Raw genomic sequence first — 21,282 nt, 5'->3', positions numbered from 1 at the left:
ACCTGATATGGGAAGAAGAGGACCCTCCAGCCTTTTCTTGCCCCTCCAAGGAAAAATGTGTTGGTAAGGCTCCTCATTTTCCGGCCCACACTGCTTTGTATCCGTGCAGCCCTTGCCAGGGAAAGGTGTGTGCATAGGAACGCTGATCTCACTGGCCAGGTAGACGCAACTTGTCTCCCCGAACACAACCCCGCTGCCAACACATACAAACACATGCACACTCACATATGCACACACATTCACACATAAGTGGACACACATGCCCTCACACACATGCACATAAAAATGTACCCCCCACACACACATACCCTAGGCCTGAGGTTCTCTTCCCCAGCTGCCTGCCCCTTAAGGCAGAGAAGAGAGGAGGAGGAAGACTCTAGGGTTTCAAATTTCTGGTAGATGGAGCCCAACTTAGGAGCTGGAGCAAAAGCCAGAGAGCTGGTGTTCTGGCCAGCCTCCCTCTGAGAACACCCACAGTTCTGAAAGCTTAGTCAATAGCCCATTGTTTGCTGTGAAATTAAGAAGATAAGAGAGTAGAGGAACTTGGTCTAAAATGCTAAGAGGCAGGCGGCTACTATCTTAGATCCTCAGCAGCCAGGCTCCTGCCAAAGTGCTTGCCATTAACGTCAGATGGCGGCTGTGATCTGAAATTCACATTCCAGAGCTACTCTCCCCCACCACTCACTCCCACACCTCTGCCCTGACAGCCCTTCCCTCCCAGCATCCTTCTCCTCTCTCCCTGCTCCGGGCCTCTCCCCTCCTCCTTCTCCCCCCCGCCCCACCTTGTGGTACTCCCAGTGCAGCCCCACCCTGGGGGACCCAGTCCTGCCGCAGGCCCTTGGGGTCCTGGATGGGTTGGGCCCTGCTCCTTTCTGAGAGCTGAGTTCTACCAATAGGTGAACACGCTGCCCGTCTGAAGCCCAAGGAAAGCAGAGGGCCTTGGGCAGCCCGATCCACTTCGTAGGACCTCATACCATAAAACAAAACTCCATCTTTACATACTTATAAAGAAAATTTTAAGCACCAGGCTAGATGTCGTCAAGGGTCCCTTCCAGCTTTTAGGAGTATTGCATACCTCTCTGAGACCCAGGGAAGAAGGTTGTCAGAAGCCCATGCCGAACTGCAGGCCGGCCTTGACTTCATGATGAGGATTTTGAAAAAGTTTTCCAAACAGAACTAAGTCAGTCTCCTGACCACTGGTGTAAACCTTCTCACCTTGGGTGTGAGGAGAGTTGGTCACAGAGCCCCACGTAACTCACAAAAATTCCCACCCACCAGTTCAGTAATCTACAGCACCAACAGCACAAAGCCTAATTTAGCTTCCCTGAAGAGAAAGCTTACGCTTTACCAAAAAAGGTATGTGGAAGTCTTTGCGAGATAGACTGATTTTCCCAAGTCAGTTCAGAGCCAGGCAAAAAAATCCTCTGTCTAAGAATTAAGAGGCAAACGAAAATTGTGAGGATTAAGGAGCAAACTGAATGTGCTAAGGATTCCCTTGATTTCTCTCACAAGACCGAAGATGGCAGAAGAGGAGAGGGAAGGCCTGGTGGTCTGAAGCCACCTCGTGGGGCTCGTGGAGGTTAGGGTGGTCTTACTCAAGTCTTCCATTACTACGCTGAGAAACCAGAAGGAACCAGGCATGCCAGGATCTGGAGGCAAGGCGTTCCAGAAAGAGCGAACAACCTGAACCAGGAAAGGGCCAAGGGCCAGGGGAGCAGAGAGGCCAGACTGGCTCAAGCAGAGTGAATGGAAGGAAGACGGAAGGGGGCTGAGCTGAAGGAGGCCAGCGAGGCCCAGATCACGTGGAGCTCTGGGGCTCAGGGAGGGGTTATGGGTGTGTGTGCATGCGTGTTTTGAATGACAGGACTAACATGCTCTGACGTGTTTAAAAGCTCTCACTTGGGGACAAGGGTGACCAATTAAGAGACCATAAAATAAAGTAGGCAGGTGGTAAAGATGATGTGAGTTAGCGTAGTGCTAAATATAAACTGTGGCAAATCAAAAATGTCAAGAGTAGGGGCGCGGGGGTGGCTCAGTCTGTTAAGCGTCTGCCTTAGGCTCAAGTCATGATCCCAGGGTCCTGGGATCGAGTCCCTCCTCGGGCTCCCTGCTCAGCGGGGAGCCTGCTTCTCCCTCTGCCTACTACTCCCCCTGCTTGTGCTCTGTCCTGCTCTCCGTCAAATCAATAAAATCTTTTTTTAAAAAATGTCAAGAGTGTATTTAAGCAAAATGTATTTGAATCAGGCAGGGCCCCACCAGAAGTGGTTCGGAGCGTTCCACTGGCAGAAGCTGGGGCGAGACTCGTACAGAGAACAGGCAGATGCAAGGCGAGGCAAGTATTGACCTGCTGTGGCTGAAAGCGTGGGTGGCTGTTTGTGATTGGTTGTTCTCCGTGTTTTGATTTTGTAACCCTGAGGTATCTTCAGGCCTGGATTTTGGTTTGCTTACACAGGTTGCCCGGGCGTTAGAGCCCCCTCTGACCGATGGCGACCTTGTTTAATTAATTTAACAGTAGTTACAGAGTGCGTGGGGCCAAAGGTCCTACTTGGGCAATAGCATGAAAATCGTTAACAATGCTATATGGTATCTTTGGAAGTTCCTAAGAGAGTGGATCTTAAAAGTTCTCATCGTGACAAAATAAGAATGTTGTAACCCTGGAGGGGATGCACATTAGCTAAACCAATTTCGGTGATCATTTCACAATATATGCCTATGTCAAATCATGATGTTGTGCGCTTTAAACTAATTTAAACCAAATTTATATGTCAGTTATGCCTCAATAAAACTGGTAAGATTTTAAGTAAAACAATAATTAAAAAAAGAAAGAAAGAAAGAAAGAAAGAAAGAAAGAAAGAAAGAAAGAAAGCAGACCCAATAAAACTTGTTAAATGATTAGATGGGGGAGGGGGGCGGGGAAAAAAGGAAAAAAAAAAAAAAGGAAGAGGAGACATCTGAAACCAGGACCTGGGTGGAGGAGGAAAAACTGACTGTAAAAGGGGAGACGGAGGACTGGGTCAAGGTCAAGATTCATGAGCTGTCTTGCACCTGTGGTGTGTGAGATGCCTGTTACCCATCCAGGCGGAAGATTGGCAGGCAGGTCTGGGGCTCAGGGCAGGGGCCTGGCTGGAGCTTCACCCTCAAGTGCTGTCAGCGAGGGAGACGGCGGGAGGAGGGAAAACAGAGCCGGCAGAACAGAAGAAGTGATTTAGAATGAAGCATGGAAACTGGAGAGGTTCCCTATGGGACCGGAGTACAATCACAGAGGGATTTTTATGGAACTCAGTTTAAGTCTTAGTAGGTTTAAATGGATATTTTGATTTTATTTTGAGTGCTTACTAAAATGGAAATGTGGGAAGGTATCTTACATTCTTATTAACAACTCCTAGAGTTTCTGGAAGCATGGCCCTCGTATCACAGAAAAGAATCATAGAGACCATTTTATTAACCGTGCAGATTCCTGGGCCCAACCTTAGACCAACTGAATTAGACTTTTAGGGTTTGGGGCCCAAGAACATGCATTTTAAACAAGCTTTCCGGGAGCTCTGTTTTTTTTTTTTCTTTTCCTTTCTTTTTTTTTTTTTTAAAGATTTTATTTTTAAGTAATCTCCACACCCAACGTGGAGCTCGAACTCACAACTCCAAGATCAAGAGTCAGACGCTCTTTCCACTGAGGCAGCCAGGCCTGCTTTAGGTGCTCATTTTTAACATTAAAGAAACAAATGCCTTGTCCCTGCCAACTGGGGTAAGGGAGGAGGAGCAGGAGAAGGGTTTGGTTTTTTTTATTTTTTTTTTAAAGATTTTATTTATTTATTTGACAGAAAGAGACAGCCAGCAAGAGAGGGCACACAAGCAGGGGGAGTGGGAGAGGAAGAAGCAGGCTCCCAGCGGAGGAGCCCTATGTGGGACTCGATCCCAGGACTCCGGGATCACGCCCTGGGCTGAAGGCAGGCGCTTAACGACTGAGCCACCCAGGCGCCCGGGAGAAGGGTTTAAAACCCAACAAGGAAATGGGACAAAATGGAAGACACACAGCGTGCACACCATCATTTGGCCGCCAGCCACTGAGCATGTGTGAAGTACCTGTCCCGTGCTGGAGGCTGTGCTAACCCGTACCCGAGCTTTATTCTTTCTCACTCAGCAAGGGAAGCATTGCTACTGGTCCTGTCTGAGCTTTGAAGCGCCACAGTCAAAAAGGAATTAAATAACGTATCCGACAAGATCCAGCTGCAAAGTAACAGGGGAGACATTTGAACCCGGGTCTCTGGCTCCAGAGTACCTGACAACACTCAGTGCTGCCAGCCCCATGACACAGCTTACTTTCCCCCAAATCCATAACGTGGGTTTCTTCACGTTTCAGTGTTGGTGGAGGACGTGAGGGCCCGCTGACTATGGCATCAGGTGCCTGCTGATGGCCAGGATGAATCTGGCTGATCTGTACCCTCACTTAGGGATGACTGGGGTGCACGCCTCACTTAGGTGACTGGGTTGGTGTTTCTGGATCACCAAGCTAGAAGTGGTAGGGCCTGGTGGTTGTCCGTGGTCCCAAGGAGAGGGGGCACATAGTGACTCCATCAAAGTCTCCTTGGCCATCATCCTGGAGACACCTAGGCCAAGTGGCCCCCAAAGGTCCTGGAAATCTGCAGGTGAAATGGTTAAACTCACACCTTGTTGACGACTGGCACTGCTCAGTCAAATGTCTTGACCAGTGATGAGTCAGAAGGGGCAGAGAGGGCGAGGGGAAGAGAGGAGAACCTAGGTGCCCCAATCTCCCACTAGTGTCATCTCCCCTGCTACCTCCTCTCATTTGAGCGTCAATTCAGTGATGACTTAGAGAACAAATGGGGGACTTTGTCCAAAATTTCCCAGGTATAGTATCTAGGGGGCTTACATCCGACGAGAGACCTGCCAGTGGATGAAAATAGCAGTGGATATTTAATGAGCACTTACTGTGCATCAGGCACGATTCTAGGTGCTTTCTACAGATTATGACAGCAACCCTGCGAGGTGAGTTCTGTTATCAGCCCTAGTTTTCAGATGAGGAAATGGAGACACAGAAAGGTTAAGTAAATCACCCAAGGCCACTCGGGTAGCAAAGGGCAGAGCAGGGCTATGAACCCAGAGGTCTGGTTAGACTCAAAACCACTATGCCATACTGCATCTCGCTTGCCCCTGTGATCAGTTGTCAGGGACTTCCTGAAGACCTGTGTGGAGAAGGCTCTGAAGCTGGATCTTAGCTCAGAAAAAAATGCCTTGATCAATCCAGAAGATATCCCCAAGGACTGGATCTCCACTGTTTGTGATGATGCCACAGCCCAGCCAGGACATAAGCAATCTGATGGGGTGGCTCAATGTGCAAGCCCAGGACAGCCCACCAGCCAATTCTCAGCAGGCTCAGAACCTTCCAGAAACAGACCCAGATGTTAGATGGGTGTGCAAAGATGAGTAAATAATTGCAGCTTACTCAATACGTTAGAATCAGTGTGGATTCTAATGCCAGCAGCAGGTCTTGGGGAACCTCAAACACAGAAACATGTCTTCAGAGACACTCTTCTACCTTCCCAGACTCCTTCTCCCTTCTGTGGCAACCTCTCTTCGCACCCACATCCAACATATTCCTTCTCTCCCCCACCCTCAACCAAAGTGAGATCCTGCTTCCAGGCACCTTCTCAGAAAGGAAGGCATCTCTGTGAAATTCAGGCACCGGGGAGTGCTACCATTTCTTAAACATTTGCTCTGTGTGCTCGGGGCTATACAAACATTATTTCATTTAATCCTCACAATATTGCCAATTCCAGCCTTCGCCTCATTGACCACCAGCATTTGGTACAGCTCCCCTCAAACTTTTACTTCACTTGGCTTCCCCAATCCTCCTGATCTTGTTTTCCCTCCCACCCAACTGGCTACTCCTGTGCTAGATAGTTCCTTCTCGTCTTTCTGGCCCCAAAATGGTGGCGTGACCCAGGGCACAGGCCTGTTTCCTTCTCTATCTACATCACCCCATATGGATGTCTTCTGGTCCCAAGGCTTTCTTTTCTACCCCTATTGTCTCCTTCCCAACTTCACCCCCTTAGTCCCAATGTCTTTATTTTCAACTTTCAACTGAACGTCTCCATATATATATTAAACAGCCATGCCATCTGACTACAACCGAACTGCTGACCCGATCGGCTTCCTCCCCACCTCAGTGCACAGCAGCGCCGTTTCTGCAGTGGTTCAGCCAACAAAAAAGCAAACCTGGAGTCCTCTTTGCCTTCTTTCTTCTTCATCCCACGCCCAATGCATTGAAATCATGTCGACTCCGCCTTTAAAACAGATCCAGAATCAACCACATCCTACCATCTCCACCATCTCTCCTAACTACTCTTCCCGCTGCCACTTCTGAGGATTCAGTCTATTTTCAACTCGGGAGCCAGAGGAATCCTTTTAAAATGTAAATCTGATTTATCGCTGCTCGGTTCAAAACCCTCTCATGGTTTCTGAGCTGGCTTCTGATAGATCCAAAGTTCTGACGATGGCCTAGAACATCATACGTGGCTCCCAGAAAGATCTCTGACCCCGGATCTTACCGCTCTCCCAGCTTGTCCCCCTCCAGCTACTTTTCTCCTACTTTGTCTTCACACTGTCCCCTTGCAGGGCTCTCTTAGTGCATTCCCGTGTCGAAGGCCAGTCGTCAGGGAGACTCTCCTTGGACACGTGATCTACAAAGCAGCCATGATGGGCCCGCACTCACACACATCACCAGCCCTCTCTCCCGTCGCTCCACTTGGTTTTCCTTCATGTTGCTCATCTCACCTGACATATTACGAATTTGTTTGCTGATTGTTGCTGTTGTTTGTTTTCTATCCTAGTCCATATCCTAGGTCCATGAAAGCAGAGATGTTGTAGCCACAGCATCCAGAATAAAGACTGTCATAGAGTAAGTTTTCAACAAATAATTAGTGAATGAATAAATGAATGAACGAATGAATGAATGAACATACAGTACAGAAGAAGTAACTGAGGTCAGAGAGTTTAAGGAACACTCCCGAGTTCTTACAGTGGGTAAGGGGAGGAGCTGGTGTTCTAGCCCAGGTCCGTCTAACTCGGCCTCTCAGAAATCATGACACGTAGGGAAAGCCTGATAAACCAAGCCCGGACCCGTTAAATACGAATGCTTGCAGATATCAAATAGCACATTCAAGGCCCAAAATAGTTACTTCCTGAGAGACTTCACCAAAGACACTACCTTAATGGACCGCACAGACAAGTGTCTCCCACCCGCCGCTTCTGTGTCCCTTGGACATCAAAAAGTATGTCCTCACATGGTCCTTCTCTGAAATGCCTGGAATTAACCAAAGCAGACACAGCCCCTGCCCTTTGGAGGCTCCGAAATCTAGAACAAACACTGATGCACACAGGGCTGGTCTCTTGAGCTGGCAACCACATGGTCTGATTTTAGAGGCTAGGAAAGCTTAGGCCAAAAATATCTACCCCTCCCAAATGCCACAGTGCCTGGAATTTCACCATTAGAGAGATATTTCTGGGAGCTTAAGCACTATCTCTGATTCTGAGTCACTCTGTTTAAGGTATATATATATTTTTAAGACAGTACAGAGTTGTGTTTAGGGTTTGTTTGTTTGTTTTGACCCATCAATGAGTTTATTTCTTTTAATAAATGAGTTAATCTCATTTACATTTATTATTATAATACATTTGGCATAATGCTATCATCTTAAATATTTTTTTCCCTTTTTGTGCTTCACTTTTATTTTCTTGGTTTTCTTTTACCATATAGTCTGAACTTTAGTTCTAATAGTGGCTACCTTTTCCATCTTAAGTAAGATGCTTAAATTTCTATCTCTCAATTTGCTTCAAAAATCAAATAGTATCTATTATCTCCCAACGAAGAAAGATGAGAAAATTATGATCTTATCATTCCTCCCATTTCTCTCCTGCCTCCCCTACACCTCCCCCCCCATAAACATGAAATTTTGTATTATGTTATGGGATTTTCCCTTCCTTATGACTATATTATTATTGTTATTATTACTGATTATTATTTGACTTTTGGTAGTTGCCAGGGTTGTTTTTTTTTTTCTGTATGGATTTCTTTTAATGCAATAACTCTCTGCAAGAGGCCACACCGGGATCTCTACATGAATGAAATGTTCAAATTACTTTTATTTATGTCGGAGGGGCTCCTAGGTGGTGTGACAAAAGAAGAGGGTGGGGAAAACACAAAAAGGGAAACTGGATGAGGATGGGGAAATACACGGAAGGCAAAGTCTGTCTACTTCTCTGTTTTGCCTTTGTAGAACATATTTTAAAAAAAAAACAGTGGAGACTAACTAAAGCTGCCCACAGGGCACGGGGTGGCCCGGTGTGCTTCTGGGGTAAAAGAGGACAGAGGTGAGCCCCCACGAGCACACCATGAAAGCCTGGCACCGTGGCGGTTGGCTGGGGAGGAGAAGAGGGGGGCGCTGCACTTCCCAGGGAGTCCTGCAGACCTGCTCCTTGACATCCCAGGCTTTGAGAACGCTCTTGGCTCCAAACCCTATCCCACACCACGTCATGTCCTGTCCATACTCTGCCTCTGGCCGTGCCTGCCTCTCCTTGTAGAGTGGGGCACAGGACAAAAGAATTGCCTCATGCTCATTCCAGGCTCGATTCTTTCTGAAACTGCCCTGGGCTGCTTTATCTCAACCCCTTGTGAGAACACAGGAAACCCTGCTTCCCCAATCCTGAAATATCTACCTCAGGAAGGAAGGTATATCGTCTTTCCAGGGCCTCTGTTTTGCTTGTGAACCAGTTCGATAGCCTGCTTTGTAAATGCACTGCAAAAGCAAACCAATTCAGATCTTCCTTGGAAATGGCATGCTCGAAAGATAATGCCAAATCCATTTAAACAATGGGGGAAATGTTGGGTCATAAAAGCAGGTACGAACTTTGCACAAACTGGACGAAACGCGGTACTGGAGAGGTCTTTTGTTCTTGTTTTAGTCAGTTTGGTTCGTTGATTTGGCGGGGGGGGGGGGGTACCAAGAATTGTTCAGGAGAAAGATCACTCACTTCTTCTTCACCATTCTTACAGAACTTAGGAAATAGTCTGTTAATTCACCTTTTATCGAGTCCAGATGAAATTCATTTCTCATGCTTTATAAAAACATACAAACCTTCAGCTAGTTCAATATTTTATAATCAATTTTTATAAATAAATAGACTAAGGCAAGACATCTTAAAAGGTGACTATAATTGAATTAGAGAGCTACCATGCTCAGTACAAAAAGATTTCAATTAAAAATGTTTGTCAGAGGGGCGCCTGGGTGGCACAGCAGTTAAGCGTCTGCCTTCGGCTCAGGGCGTGATCCTGGCGTTCTGGGATCGAGCCCCACATCAGGCTCCTCCGCTATGAGCCTGCTTCTTCCTCTCCCACTCCCCCTGCTTGTGTTCCCTCTCTTGCTGGCTGTCTCTATCTCCGTCGAATAGATAAAAATAAAATTAAAAAAAAAAATGTTTGTCAGAGACGAAGGGTGGGGCAGACCTGAGGATTGCTTCATGGTCCCAGAATTCTGTTTCTATAAGCACAAACAGTATTTGTGCTTGACAATGATTTCTGGGCCATCACCCATGACTTCCAAGCTGGGCTCCAGTATTAATCATGCTCACATGAGCTCAGATGCCCTTTATTTCACAGCTGATGACAGACCCACCTTCCGGTGAAAAATCATCAATTAAAGCCTAGAAATATATATATATTTCTAACTCTATCTTGAAGTCACTAAATTCCGAGGCAGTTTCTGCCTCTGTCTGTTCCTAAGGACCATCACCACAGATCTGAGGTGTTATTTGTATACCAAACACTACACTGCAGCTAAAAACAAAAAAATTAAAATTAAAAAAACAAAGGATGGCGCTCTTTTCCTCCAGCCTCTGAAAGCCATCTCTCAGGCAGTTTTCTCAATTCTTAAACGCTCTTCCTAGGAACAGTCTCCACGTTTTCCAGCCGCCTTCCACCCCCAGCCCCCGCCCTGCGTTCCGCTCCACCCCGGCCGCCTGGCCTGCTCCCTCCTGTTGCCCACCCAAGTGGTCCTGCCTCAAGTGTCCTCCAGCTCACACTGCGCCTCTCGAACGGCTCCCCGAGGATGTCCCCATTGAGAGCGTGAACAAAAAGAGCCTTTTACAGGATCTCCCAGGCGCAGCAAGAGCGAGGCAGGCTTTGAGGAGCCTGCCAAGGAGGGCAAAGGCCTCGCTTTGAAAACGCTTCTCCAGTTTGCTGACTCGTGGGACTTGGCAAGCTCAGGGAACAGCGCTGCCGGGAAGAAAGCCCCTGGACGGGCCTCCCTGGCGGGCACCCCCTGCTCTTTTCATCGGGCCCCATGTGACGCCCGTGAGGGCGCTGGCGGCAGAGCCTGGTGAATGAAGACTGTTTGTCAGGGCCCCCTCCCCGACTGCAGCCCATACGTCAGGACACACGCCTCCCGACTGCTAAATAACGGCTGGGAAAAGGCCAGCACCCCGTCACCCAGAAAGCCCATCTACCCTGCGACTCTGGCCTCCTGATCGCTCCCCTTGGGCCCACCTGGCCATAAGGTCCGTGTTCCTACAACATGCAGGAGGGGCCAGGCAAGGACGGGGAGCCGTCAGAATCGAGTAAGTGAGAGAAGGAAGGAGGAAAAATCCACCGACCACAGGAGACCGGTCTTCTTCGCGCTGGGGCAGCCATAAGGCCCCATGTTTCAGCACAAGAACTATTATATGGCGGCCCAGGTTTTGTTGGGTTCTGGGTCAACGGCAACTTCTATGCTGTCACTCAGTTTTTCCCTCTATAAAAGAGGCCTAGGAGACACAGGCCCATGGGAAGTGCTCCACAGAGCCCCATTGTTAAATCGGTCGACAAACTGCAAATCCAAGTTTTAAATACTTCATCCACTGACCACCAGGGATGGATGAATGAGAGCAAGAACTCAGGGACGGCCACCTCGCACATCTGTTTACTTTTCCTGCCTGAGTCTAACGTGGCTTCAAGGCCCTGGATTCACAGAGGCCACGTCTCTTCTCGTGGCAGCCAGACAGGGTGCAGAGGACAGTGTGATCCGAGGTCATCTGAAGGAGACAAGGACCTACCTGCCACAAAGGGCTGTTGTGAAAATGCAGGCACTCAAGAGCAAGGATCAAGGACAAGTTCCCACAGGAAGCAACCCAGGGCACCCCCTTGCTGAGATTTTAGGAGCAAAAGGAAAATGTGGTCACTTAGAGAAGGCAAGAAGCACAAGTCAAAGCCTTTCTGTGAATCAAAAAAAGGCGTACCCTCCAGGTGGAAGAGTTACAAACATTCTCCCTGGGCAGACAAGTTCAGACGGCGGAGCCTACGTAGGCAATCCAGGTAGGACCTGGCATCCCTTTTTCCCAGGCAGGGGGTACAGTGAGAGCAGCCCTGACGGGAGGTCAGCCCCAGCTGGCCCCGCCCATCTGGACACCCTCGCACACCCTCCCGGGCCCAAGCTCCATTGCTAGACAGGGAACGGTCAAGGTCGCACCGGAGCTCCTCACAGGTGCAGGAAGGAACACCAAAACATCTTCTTGAGAAGTAAACAATGTTGCCTGATTTAGCTCTATTTTTTTTTCTGAATGGCTTTGAAGTGGCAGTTTCTAGGGAAACCCCCAATGCCCTTTAAAGGGGGAGAGCAAGGACTCCAACGTGTTGCAGACAGTTACGGAAGCCATGGCTAGGCCTAGAAGCCCGCTGTAAGCATGCAGTCAATACACAGACGTGCAGGTGAGTCAGACCAACCCTTGCCCTGGCGGACAGTCCAGTGCCTTCGAGAGACCAACAGTAATACATGGCAAAGGGAAGTAAAGGGGCAGAGAAAGTGCTGACAGGCATACAGGACTGAACGATTCATTGATTTTAGGAGAACCAAAGAAGGCTTCACAGGGGGGTTGGCCTCTGCTGGTTGGTAAGATTCCCAGGACGAGAACAGCCAGGTTAAGGGAAAAGCATAAGCAAAACCAGGAGCCAGGAGAGCTTGAGAGGTGGCCAGAGCACGGGGTAGGCGGCTGGAAGCCAGCTGGGCCAACCCTGGAAAACTGAAAACAAGGAAGGGTCAGAACACTGCTGCAGTAGCAGGGGGGGTAATATTCGACCTGTGTCTTAGGATAACTCTGACCAGCCTGTAAAGACTAAAGATACTAAATCATCTAGAAAACTTGCCAACAAAGGAGGCTGAGGCACGATGGCCAGGCCAATAAAGACGGGAAGGGGCAAGGGGGGTGGGGATAGGGACAAGGTGACTCGGGGGTCTCTCGATCGGATGGGCCAGAGTCTGGCAGTGGAGAGAGCGCAGGAGTGAGAGCAGGTTTGGAAGAACAGCATGGAATTCAGTTAAAGAGAATCCCAGTTTCAGATGCTAACAACTCAATTTGTAGAAGTGCGTAACAACGAACCAGTTAGGTCATTTTAAAACTGAAAGGCAAGGGCACGTGGGTGGCACAGTCAGTTAGGTGCCTGACTTTTGCTTTCAGCTCATGTCCTGACCTCAGGGTTGTGGATAGAGCCCCGTGGTGGGCTCTGTGCTCAGCACGGACTCTGCTTAAGACTCTCTCTCCCAATCTCTCTCTCTCTCAAATAAATAAATAAATAGATCTTTTAAATAAATACACAAATAAATAAATAAAACTGAAAGGCAGGGGCGCCTGGGTGGCTCAAACCTGGGTGGCATCTGACTCTTGATCGCAGCTGAGGTCTTGATCTCAGGGTCAAGATCTTTGGGCTTGGAGCCTACTTAAAAAAAGAAAAGAAAAAAACCCTGAATGGCAAAGCGATTGCTCGTGAACTGGGGAGCTGCATATGGGTTCCTGCCTTGTTCAGGTGGCTGTGGAAGTGACCGGGTCAGGGCAGTAGTTCTCGGGGACATCAGGATCGTCTGGGAGCCCAGGGACAACGCGGGAGCCTTGTCCTCACCCCCAGTCATTATTCAGCGGCTGGTGTCAGTACCTAGAGAGGGGAAAAGGATTCCACCTACTCAGTTAAACAAATTAAAAGTCAAGGAGATTCCTTTCAACTTTTAACTTCTTTCTCATTAATTAACTAGAATATCTTCATCTGTTTACTTTTAGCTAAATAATCTCTTTAACTGATTAACTGAAGTTAATTCGCCTTGGCCAGCAGGAAGGTCAGAGAAACCAGCCTCAGGAGAAAGCATCTCAGATCACAAAGGCTATTTTGTCAGAGCTGAGAGTTGATGGAGAAACAGAGAGATAAAGATGTCAGGAGGGCATGGCTAGGAAGCACGGTGGATCTGAGTGTTGTGGGCAAATAAGGCTCAGCAGTTGTGGGCGGTCACTAGAAAATGCTGTAAGGAGTCAAAGCGGAAATAGGGGAGCCCTATATCTTGTCCCCAGGAAAGGAACATGCAGCAGGGAGTCCTGGGGCTCCCGGAGCACGGGCTCCATGCCAGCCCCCCAGGCCCACCCCCAGATAAGTCCCTGGTGGGTCCAGGTGCTCCTGTCCCAGGCTGTCTCAGCAGAGAGCCCCTGAAGGCTTTGCTGCTGTTAACCTTTGACACCGCGACCTGCATGACCTGTGCAGAATCGTTTCAAAGTTGACCGAGACTTGCTAAATTATCACATGAAGAAAAGACAACAAGGCATGACTGGAAAACATAGGAGAGCAAATGCAAAAACCTTAAAATCCTACCGGTCATGGAAAAGGAATATCTCAACCCAAACAAGCTTGGAATTGAAGGCCAAGTTCTACAAAACTTCAATTATTGGCATTTAGTATAAAACATGTGCATCTTAAAAGCTGATTAGCAAAGGGCCAGAGAAAGGGAAAAAAAAAAAGGAGGCTCTATTTTCCTTTTATCTGGAGCCTAGATGAGGTGTGAGCCCAACTGCCCTGATTCTAACATCCCTGACTGCACAGGGAGGCTGACAACCGTCCCAGGGGCCCCACTCTCCTGGTTTGGGGCGGTGAACCCAATGTCCTGGGGACCCCCCAGTTGGCTGGTCACCTGGGTCCAGGTCTCAGGAGAATCAGGGCCTGTAAAGCCAGGCTGTTGAGGCCATGAAGGTTTGGGTTTAGGAGTGAGCCAGACCCCCGCAGTTCTGTCAGCTCCCGGACTGCCCCTTCCTGGACAGGGTCCCGGCACAGAGTGCACAACTCCCTGGAGTTCAAACAATGGGGCTTCAAAAACCCGCTTGACAGGATTCAAATGGAAAGGAACCTAAGGCCCACAGTGTTTGGCGTCCGGGGAGCCCTCCATCAGTGTGAGCCAGGCCATGTCTATGCTAACTGCACTGCCGGGGCGGGCTGACCCAGGGGTGATGGCCCACAGGGGGAGGGAGGCAGACATGCCCACCCTTACCGCCTCCCCCGGCCCACATGCAGGCTCCCGATGGGAGGCCAGTGCGCTCAGGGCCCCAGGCATGCTTGAGAGCTTCTAAGCAGGCACGCAGTAGCCACACAAGGAAGCCACAGCCCCAGGCCACCGTGGCTCCCAAGGGCTGAGCAGGGAGGGAGGCCAGGAGCCACCGAGAGAAGCAAGCCGCAAGGGTTTCTTAGTGCTCAGTGATGATGACCTGTGTTCCCCATGGGCATGCTCGACAGCACAGTTAGCAACAGCAGTGGCCCCGCTCCTGCCCACCGCTGTCCTCCTGGGCCCTTGTGGTGCTCCCGGCCAGCGGGAGCGGGCGTGCTAGCCTCGGCCAGGCGGGGCACCTGCCTCCTTGGGGGGCATGCACAGAAAACGCTGCCCCTGGCGCTGCGGCGACGTTAAGGAGATCAAATAAGACCCTTTTATTTTCAAAGATTTTGTGAGTGTCCTTGAACCACTCTGCTGGTTTTTCAGCGGCTGTGCAACGTTCACAGGCACACGACAGAGAGGTAAGAGAGACCGTGGAGATGCAAGTGTTGTGTTCACGGAGCCGTGTTCCCTGAGCTCCTACCACATAGCAGCCTTTCAGTTACACTCTGAAAGGGGTGCTTGGCTGTGGGGTGCTGTGGGGTGCTTGGCTCCCCACAGCAAAGATGCCCACGCGGCCGACCCCCCCTCCGGCCCCACCTTGGAAGGAGCCTATGAAAGCTCTTTCGTACTCACGTACAGTTCATGTGAGGTGTGGTCCCCTAGACACTGCCCTCTCTGTATTTTGACAGTGTGACTTCCTGTGATATTACCGAGTCTCTCCTGTCGTCCCAGTAACAAATGCTGATACCTGGGTGGTTTTTCTTTTCTTTTTTTTTTTTTTTCTTCTCTCAACAAAGTACTTGACATTTAATGCATCATCAAAAAGTTTCTGAGGTTTTGGGGCTAAAACTCTGAGAGTATTACTTCCTGTCCCGGCTGCAGCTCAGGTATCCGAGCAGCCCCGGGGCCCTGAAGGAGGGCTGTTGCTGTGCCGTCGGCTTCAGCAGATGGTCTCGAAGCTTTCAAAACCCATCCTGCCCTCAGTGATCCCTCTCAAAGGCTGAGCCATGTGCTCCAGACCAGAAACCAAAAGCGCCACTGGTTCCTGTCCCTTAGGTCCAGGGTCCTTGAGCAAGTCCCTTAATCACTCTGCTACGCAGGAGGGTAGAATTGCAGGGTTGTGCAAAGTGATCTCCAGGGAATAGTCGGGCATCCGATTCCCTGGTGTCCAAGGACAGACTTGAACTGCCCTCGGGGCTGTCAGGGGACCTGCAGCGGAACCACACAGTTTTCCTAGAGGTAGGAAGATGACCTTGGTCTCCCCCGAAACCATCCTCCGTGCCCTCGCACCACAGCAATCTGCGCTCTGTAGAAGCTAGAGTTTGCGCCCAGCAAGGCAAAAGAGCCCTCATCCATATGTGACCCCTCATTCCCCCCACAGGACTTACAGTGGCCATGCTCTTGGTCAGATCCAAGGTGAGGCTCAGAGATACAAGGATGAAGACAGCAAAGCCCACGGCCTCTGGGAGGGCGCTCAAACCAACAACTGCCCACAGGGTAGTGCTGGGAGAGGGCTGAGGGGCACCGGAAGGGAGCCCGGAATTATCCTGAGTGATTGGAGAGAGGGGCAGGGAGGGAAGGCTTCCCCGGGGAACCAACACTTGGGCTGACTCAAGATTTCAGTAGCAGTGGAACAGCTAGACATTCTAGGCCAAGGTAGCAGAAGGGCCAAGGCCACAGGTCTATGACAGGGCGTGGTGGGTAGGGCCACACCGATCAGCTGGACCGGGCCATGGGGTACACGGGCAGTGCTGATGCCAGACCCCAGCTGACGCTTCACCATGTGCTGAGCAGTGTGGCTCCTTCCTGCTTCCGGTTTGTAAAGGGGGGGAGTGATGGTGAGGGGGGATCAGGGCACTGGTTTTGGGGGGCCATCCAGACCTCACAGTGAATCCCTGCCCTTACCAACGGTATAACCTCCGCTGAAACACTTACTCTGTCTCGGCCTCCATTGTCGCATCTGCCAAAGGACAAAATGACACCCGCCTCCTCGGATTGTTGTGAGGAGGCCTGTGCGAGCGCAAGTGCCTGACATTCAATTACAGCAGCTGGTGAAACAGAGAGGCGAGGTCTCGATTTGGGCTCGCAGAATTCTGACTCTAGCGCCATCAGGAAGAGGGATGGGAGTGGACGGGGGGCAGGGGAGAATCCACCGTGTGCACACACACTACTCAGTTGTGGGGCGAACGACATACTACAGAGAAGGTGCGATTTCATTTGAAGGGGAAAGAGGGGAGGAGTCCGGAAAGGGTTCGCAGGGGAGGTGACATAGGAAATGGGTCCTGTTGGAAGAAACGAAGAGAGAACAGCACAGATGAGAACCGGAATCGTGAAAGTTCAGGGCGTATAAGAGTAACGAGCACAATCCAGAGCCGGTGCATCCACACTCGGGGGGAGGGGCAGGGAGGAAGGCTCTTGTGGCTCCACACTCAGGAGATGTACGTGATTCGACCACTGCGTGTGTGTGTGTGTGTGTGTGTGTGTGTGTGTGTGCGCGCGCGTGTGTGTGTGTGTGTGTGTGTGTGTGCGTGTGTGTGTGTGTGTGTGTGTGTGTGATGAGCTGGGCCAGAGCCTATGCCGGTGAAGGCCACGCTCGGGAATGTGGAATGTATTCAGTAGGCTGCAAGGAGCCTACTCCTTTATTAGAATCATGTATTTCCTGTTCACTGATCCACAAAAAAGTTTTCAAGAAAGGAGGGAGGCAGCGGTAGAAGTCTCCCGACCACCCCTGGCTCTCCCGTGTTCAAGGGAAATGAACCGAATCTCTTCATGCTCCATTATAACCAAGGCAGACTGTCCTCTCTCCCCCGTGCACACTCAAGTTAATGAACAGCGGACTTGGCTCTGTCTGAAGTGCTGTGACTGTCTTAACTCATTTGATCCTCATACAAGGAGCAATATTATTATTTTCCCACTTTATGGATGAGGAAACGAGATACCGAGGCATGACCTTCGCCAAGGTCACTCAAGTAGTAATGGGCCAATGGGCAGTCCAGCACAGAAGCCTGCAGAAAAAGGACCAGAGCTTTCTCCGCTAGCACAGGAAAGGATCCCGGCACACGAGTGGCCAGTGAGCCCCCGCGGAAGTCAGATTGCCATGTGAGGACTGTCTATCACCTCCACTCTACCGAGGAGGAACAGACACTAAGAACCATTTTCCCAGTAACTGGAATGGCCAAAATGTGAACCAGGAGCAGTCCGGTCGCAAAGCCCATTTCTCCCCCTGCCGCCCTACCACGTGGCAGGCCCTTTTCCCAACATGCACCCACTTCCTGACCCACGCAGCTGAGAAACAACCCAGAAAATGTGTGCCTGGGACGGGAGTGCCTCGCAACAGCGCTCAACCCCATACTTTGTCTCCCTCCCCTTCTCCATCATAACCACCGGACGCATGACCAGGAGCAAGCCTCCTCTACGTTCAAGTGGGTGGGGAACCAGGAACAGCGACCTCTCCCCTTTGTTTCCAAGGGCCTGAGCCTCTGGCAAACCCAACTTCTTCTGACAGCGGTAGGCAGATCTCATCTCTAAGAAGCCCTCAGGACATTAGCTGTGGCGGCAAGGTGCACCCAAGGAGGAAGCCAGACACATCCCATTGAAAACCTCACTCTGTCTAGGCGACCAACTTCCCCCAGGTCCCTGGGGGAGTCATTAAATGTCTGCATCTTCATTTCCTCCACGGTAGAAAAGGGGTAATAATTCTGACCTACCTCACCGGAGTGCTGTAAGTAGGAATAACTAATTAACGCTAGCGAAGCACTTTAAAAGTAAAAAAGCACTTTGCAATAATTAACGTGGTTTCTGCCTTCATCTCCTGCAGCCTCAGAAATAGAAGCGAGGTCCCAGATAGCTCCAGACGGCAAGAAGCGAGCCCAGGCAGCGGCTTTCCCAAGGAGGTACAAGGATGGATCTAGCTGTCAGGCCCATCAAAGTTGTCTCGGGGCTCCCGGCCACTGGAGACTGTTCCAAGCTGACAATTCTAAATCCATTTGCATCCGCTTAGCTTTCTAGAGACCGAGGCCTTTTTCAGTTACAGCAAACAACCATGAACGTGAAGCTCCAAGCAGGGGACACAGGGAAAAAGGACTGGGAAGTCTCTGGGGCTGCTGCTGACTTGTCTTGAAAAATCAAAATGAGCTTTCTTCTTCAAAGGCTTTGCTTTTATTCATCATCATTATAGAAACAGCCAAGTCCTTGAGGTCTGTGGTTGCAGGGAGAGCATACAGAATGGGCTTTCTGCGAAACACACATACACACACAACACACCCACAACACACACACACACAACAATGCTCCAACACTTCTTGTAAGCGACAGGCTACGGGGGAGTCTGGCTTTGGGGTACAATTTTCACCTCCACTGGGCAAATTTTGCCTAATAGGGTATGTCTGCCCTCCCACAAAAGGCACCTCCTTTATGAGAATGTTCATACCTAGTGAGGGGCCTTACCTAAGGGAGAAGTTTCTTTACCTGTGCCAAGGGCTGGCCCCTGGAGGACTGTGCCCCTTCTGTGAGCTGTGGCTATCACAAAGATGTCTTTAACGCACCACGGAGCTTGTTACAGGCGGGCTGGATGTTGCTAACCTGCTTTATTAGTTAACACCTCAGGGCCTGTATGGTCAAAGGGCGTCTGTGGGCTGGGCTGGGAATCACCAGGCAGCAGGGTTCCTTAGGAAAATAAGTTCTGATCTCCAAGAAGCTGCCTTGGGATCTGGAATGCAAGTCATTTGTAAGAAGGAAACTGCCCTGAAATATTAGACACTGTTTTCCCATTATTTCAGAGGTGAGGAATGTGGTTATCTTGAATTTCCTCTGGATAGACGGTGTTCCTTTTCTCCTGCTGCCCTGCTTCCTCTTTTCCTTCCTCCACGCCATTTTATTAGCTGATAAACCATCGGTGGGTCACATGGACGTCCCAGAAGGAAGTTAGGGATAAGCCCTCCCAGAAAGGGGCCAAAAGCAGATGACAGGCACCATGGTCCCGACCTGGGCACAGGATGGACACGGAGAGGGACCAAGGCTAAGCCTCAGGGCAACCTGGCATAAGCCCCCCAAGTCAAGGGCTTGAGAGAGAGACACAAGGAGATAGAGAAAACCTTGAGGGGCCCTTCTGATAAGAAAGAGATAAGCAGTCCTTGGGGAGCCAGACTGTTGCAGAGACAGAGACCGGAAAGGATAATGGCTTAGTCCAACAGTGGATGAGGTGAGTGGACAGTAAAATTAAAATTACCTCACAGGGCACCTGGGTGGCTCAGTCGGTTGAGCATCTGCCTTTGGCTCAGGTCATGATCCCGGGGTCCTGGGATCGAGTCCCGCATTGGGCTCCGTGCTCAGCGGGGAGCCTGCTTCTCCCTCTGCCCCTCCCACCCCCATCCCCCCGCTCATGCTTGCTCTCTCTCACAAAAATAAATAAATAAAATCTTTAAATAAAAAAATAAAATAAAATTACCTGATAGTTTTGGATTGGCTCGAGTGAGAGGAGAAAGTAGTGTGTAACAAAGGCAAAAAAATATGCTTCACAGTACAAATGAAAAGGCCACCTCCTCCTGCTACAGGGGAGGAAAGTTCCTTCCCTGAGGGCCACGTGATGTACCTCAAGACTCCCTCACCCCTCATGCCTGTCCCAAGCGAGGGCTCCCAGACAGTAGCCCTGGGGGAAGGTGACATTCAGGCAGGGACCTCTCAAGTCTGGGTTCCCCAGCCACGCCCTGGAGCTGGTACCCCTCACGAAGCCATCCCTCCATGCATGGTGAAGGCCAGAACAGAGAAAGGGCAGCAGAAGACGTCCGTCTTCCACCCCGATTAGTTGTGCGCAGGGGTGAGACCGGAGGCCACCCCTCAATCTCAACAGCAGAGGAGCCGGCCAGCCCGAATGCATGCAGCTATGGGCAACAGGCCAGACTGCCCCTGGGCACGTCAGCTAAAGATCAGCTCTCTTGGGAGCCTTCACAGAAGCAGAAGTCAAGTTTTCTTTCTCGAAAGCACATTTTAAGATTAAAACAACAAAACGCATAAGTGAATTATACGATGCCTTATTATAGGCTTTGCATTAGGTCATTATTACAATCTTGTATGGGATGGGCTTCCCGGGGGTGACCTGTGTGGCCACAAAGGACTCCGCACTAAAGGCCCCCATGCTTGGTTTCATGCTCTGCCATCACTGCCTTGATATTCTCAGTCATTTTTGAACAAATAGCTCCACATTTTCATTTTGCACTGGAGCCCGAGAACTAGGTAGCCAGTCCCGTCCAGTGAGGTAAGAAAAACACAGGTATTACCAACATGTCCATTTTACAGATGAGAAGACTGAGGGTTAGCCAGGTCAAATGGCTCCTCTAATGTCACTCCGTTAGTAGGCAGCTCACTGCAGCCCCCAGGCATTCTACCTCCCAAACCGATATTTGCTCTGATGTCTCAATGCTATGTGCACATCACTGAGCACCTGCCCAGCTCACCATGGCAACCTTCCATAACTGCCCCCCCACCTTCTGTGCTGACCCCTCAGCCCTGTCTACATGACTCGAGATCACCATCCCCAGCCATAGCTGATGCCCAAGCTGGACCAGGCTGGGCCATCGGATTGTCTCTCCCAGGAATCTGGAATTGGCACCCGGAGGGACAGCAGACGGGGGTCAGCAAAAGGGGGATGGCCCTCAGAGCAATACTTGGCACAGAGGATTGGCAGGCCCAGGCACGGAAGATCATGGGAAACAACGTGCACCTTCCCCCCTTTCCTGTCTGCACCCCTAGAGTGTAAATTCCCAGGGAGACGCAGTCTAGAGGAAAGGCTCGGGTGCTACCATTTGGCCAGGCGGTAGTCACCCCGGAACCTTGGGAAAAA

The sequence above is a fragment of the Ursus americanus genome, chromosome 10, assembly GCF_024610735.1.
Source record: "Ursus americanus isolate L20-20 chromosome 10, mUrsAme1.1.p, whole genome shotgun sequence".
NCBI lineage: Eukaryota > Metazoa > Chordata > Mammalia > Carnivora > Ursidae > Ursus > Ursus americanus.
This window is presented reverse-complemented; position numbering follows the sequence as displayed.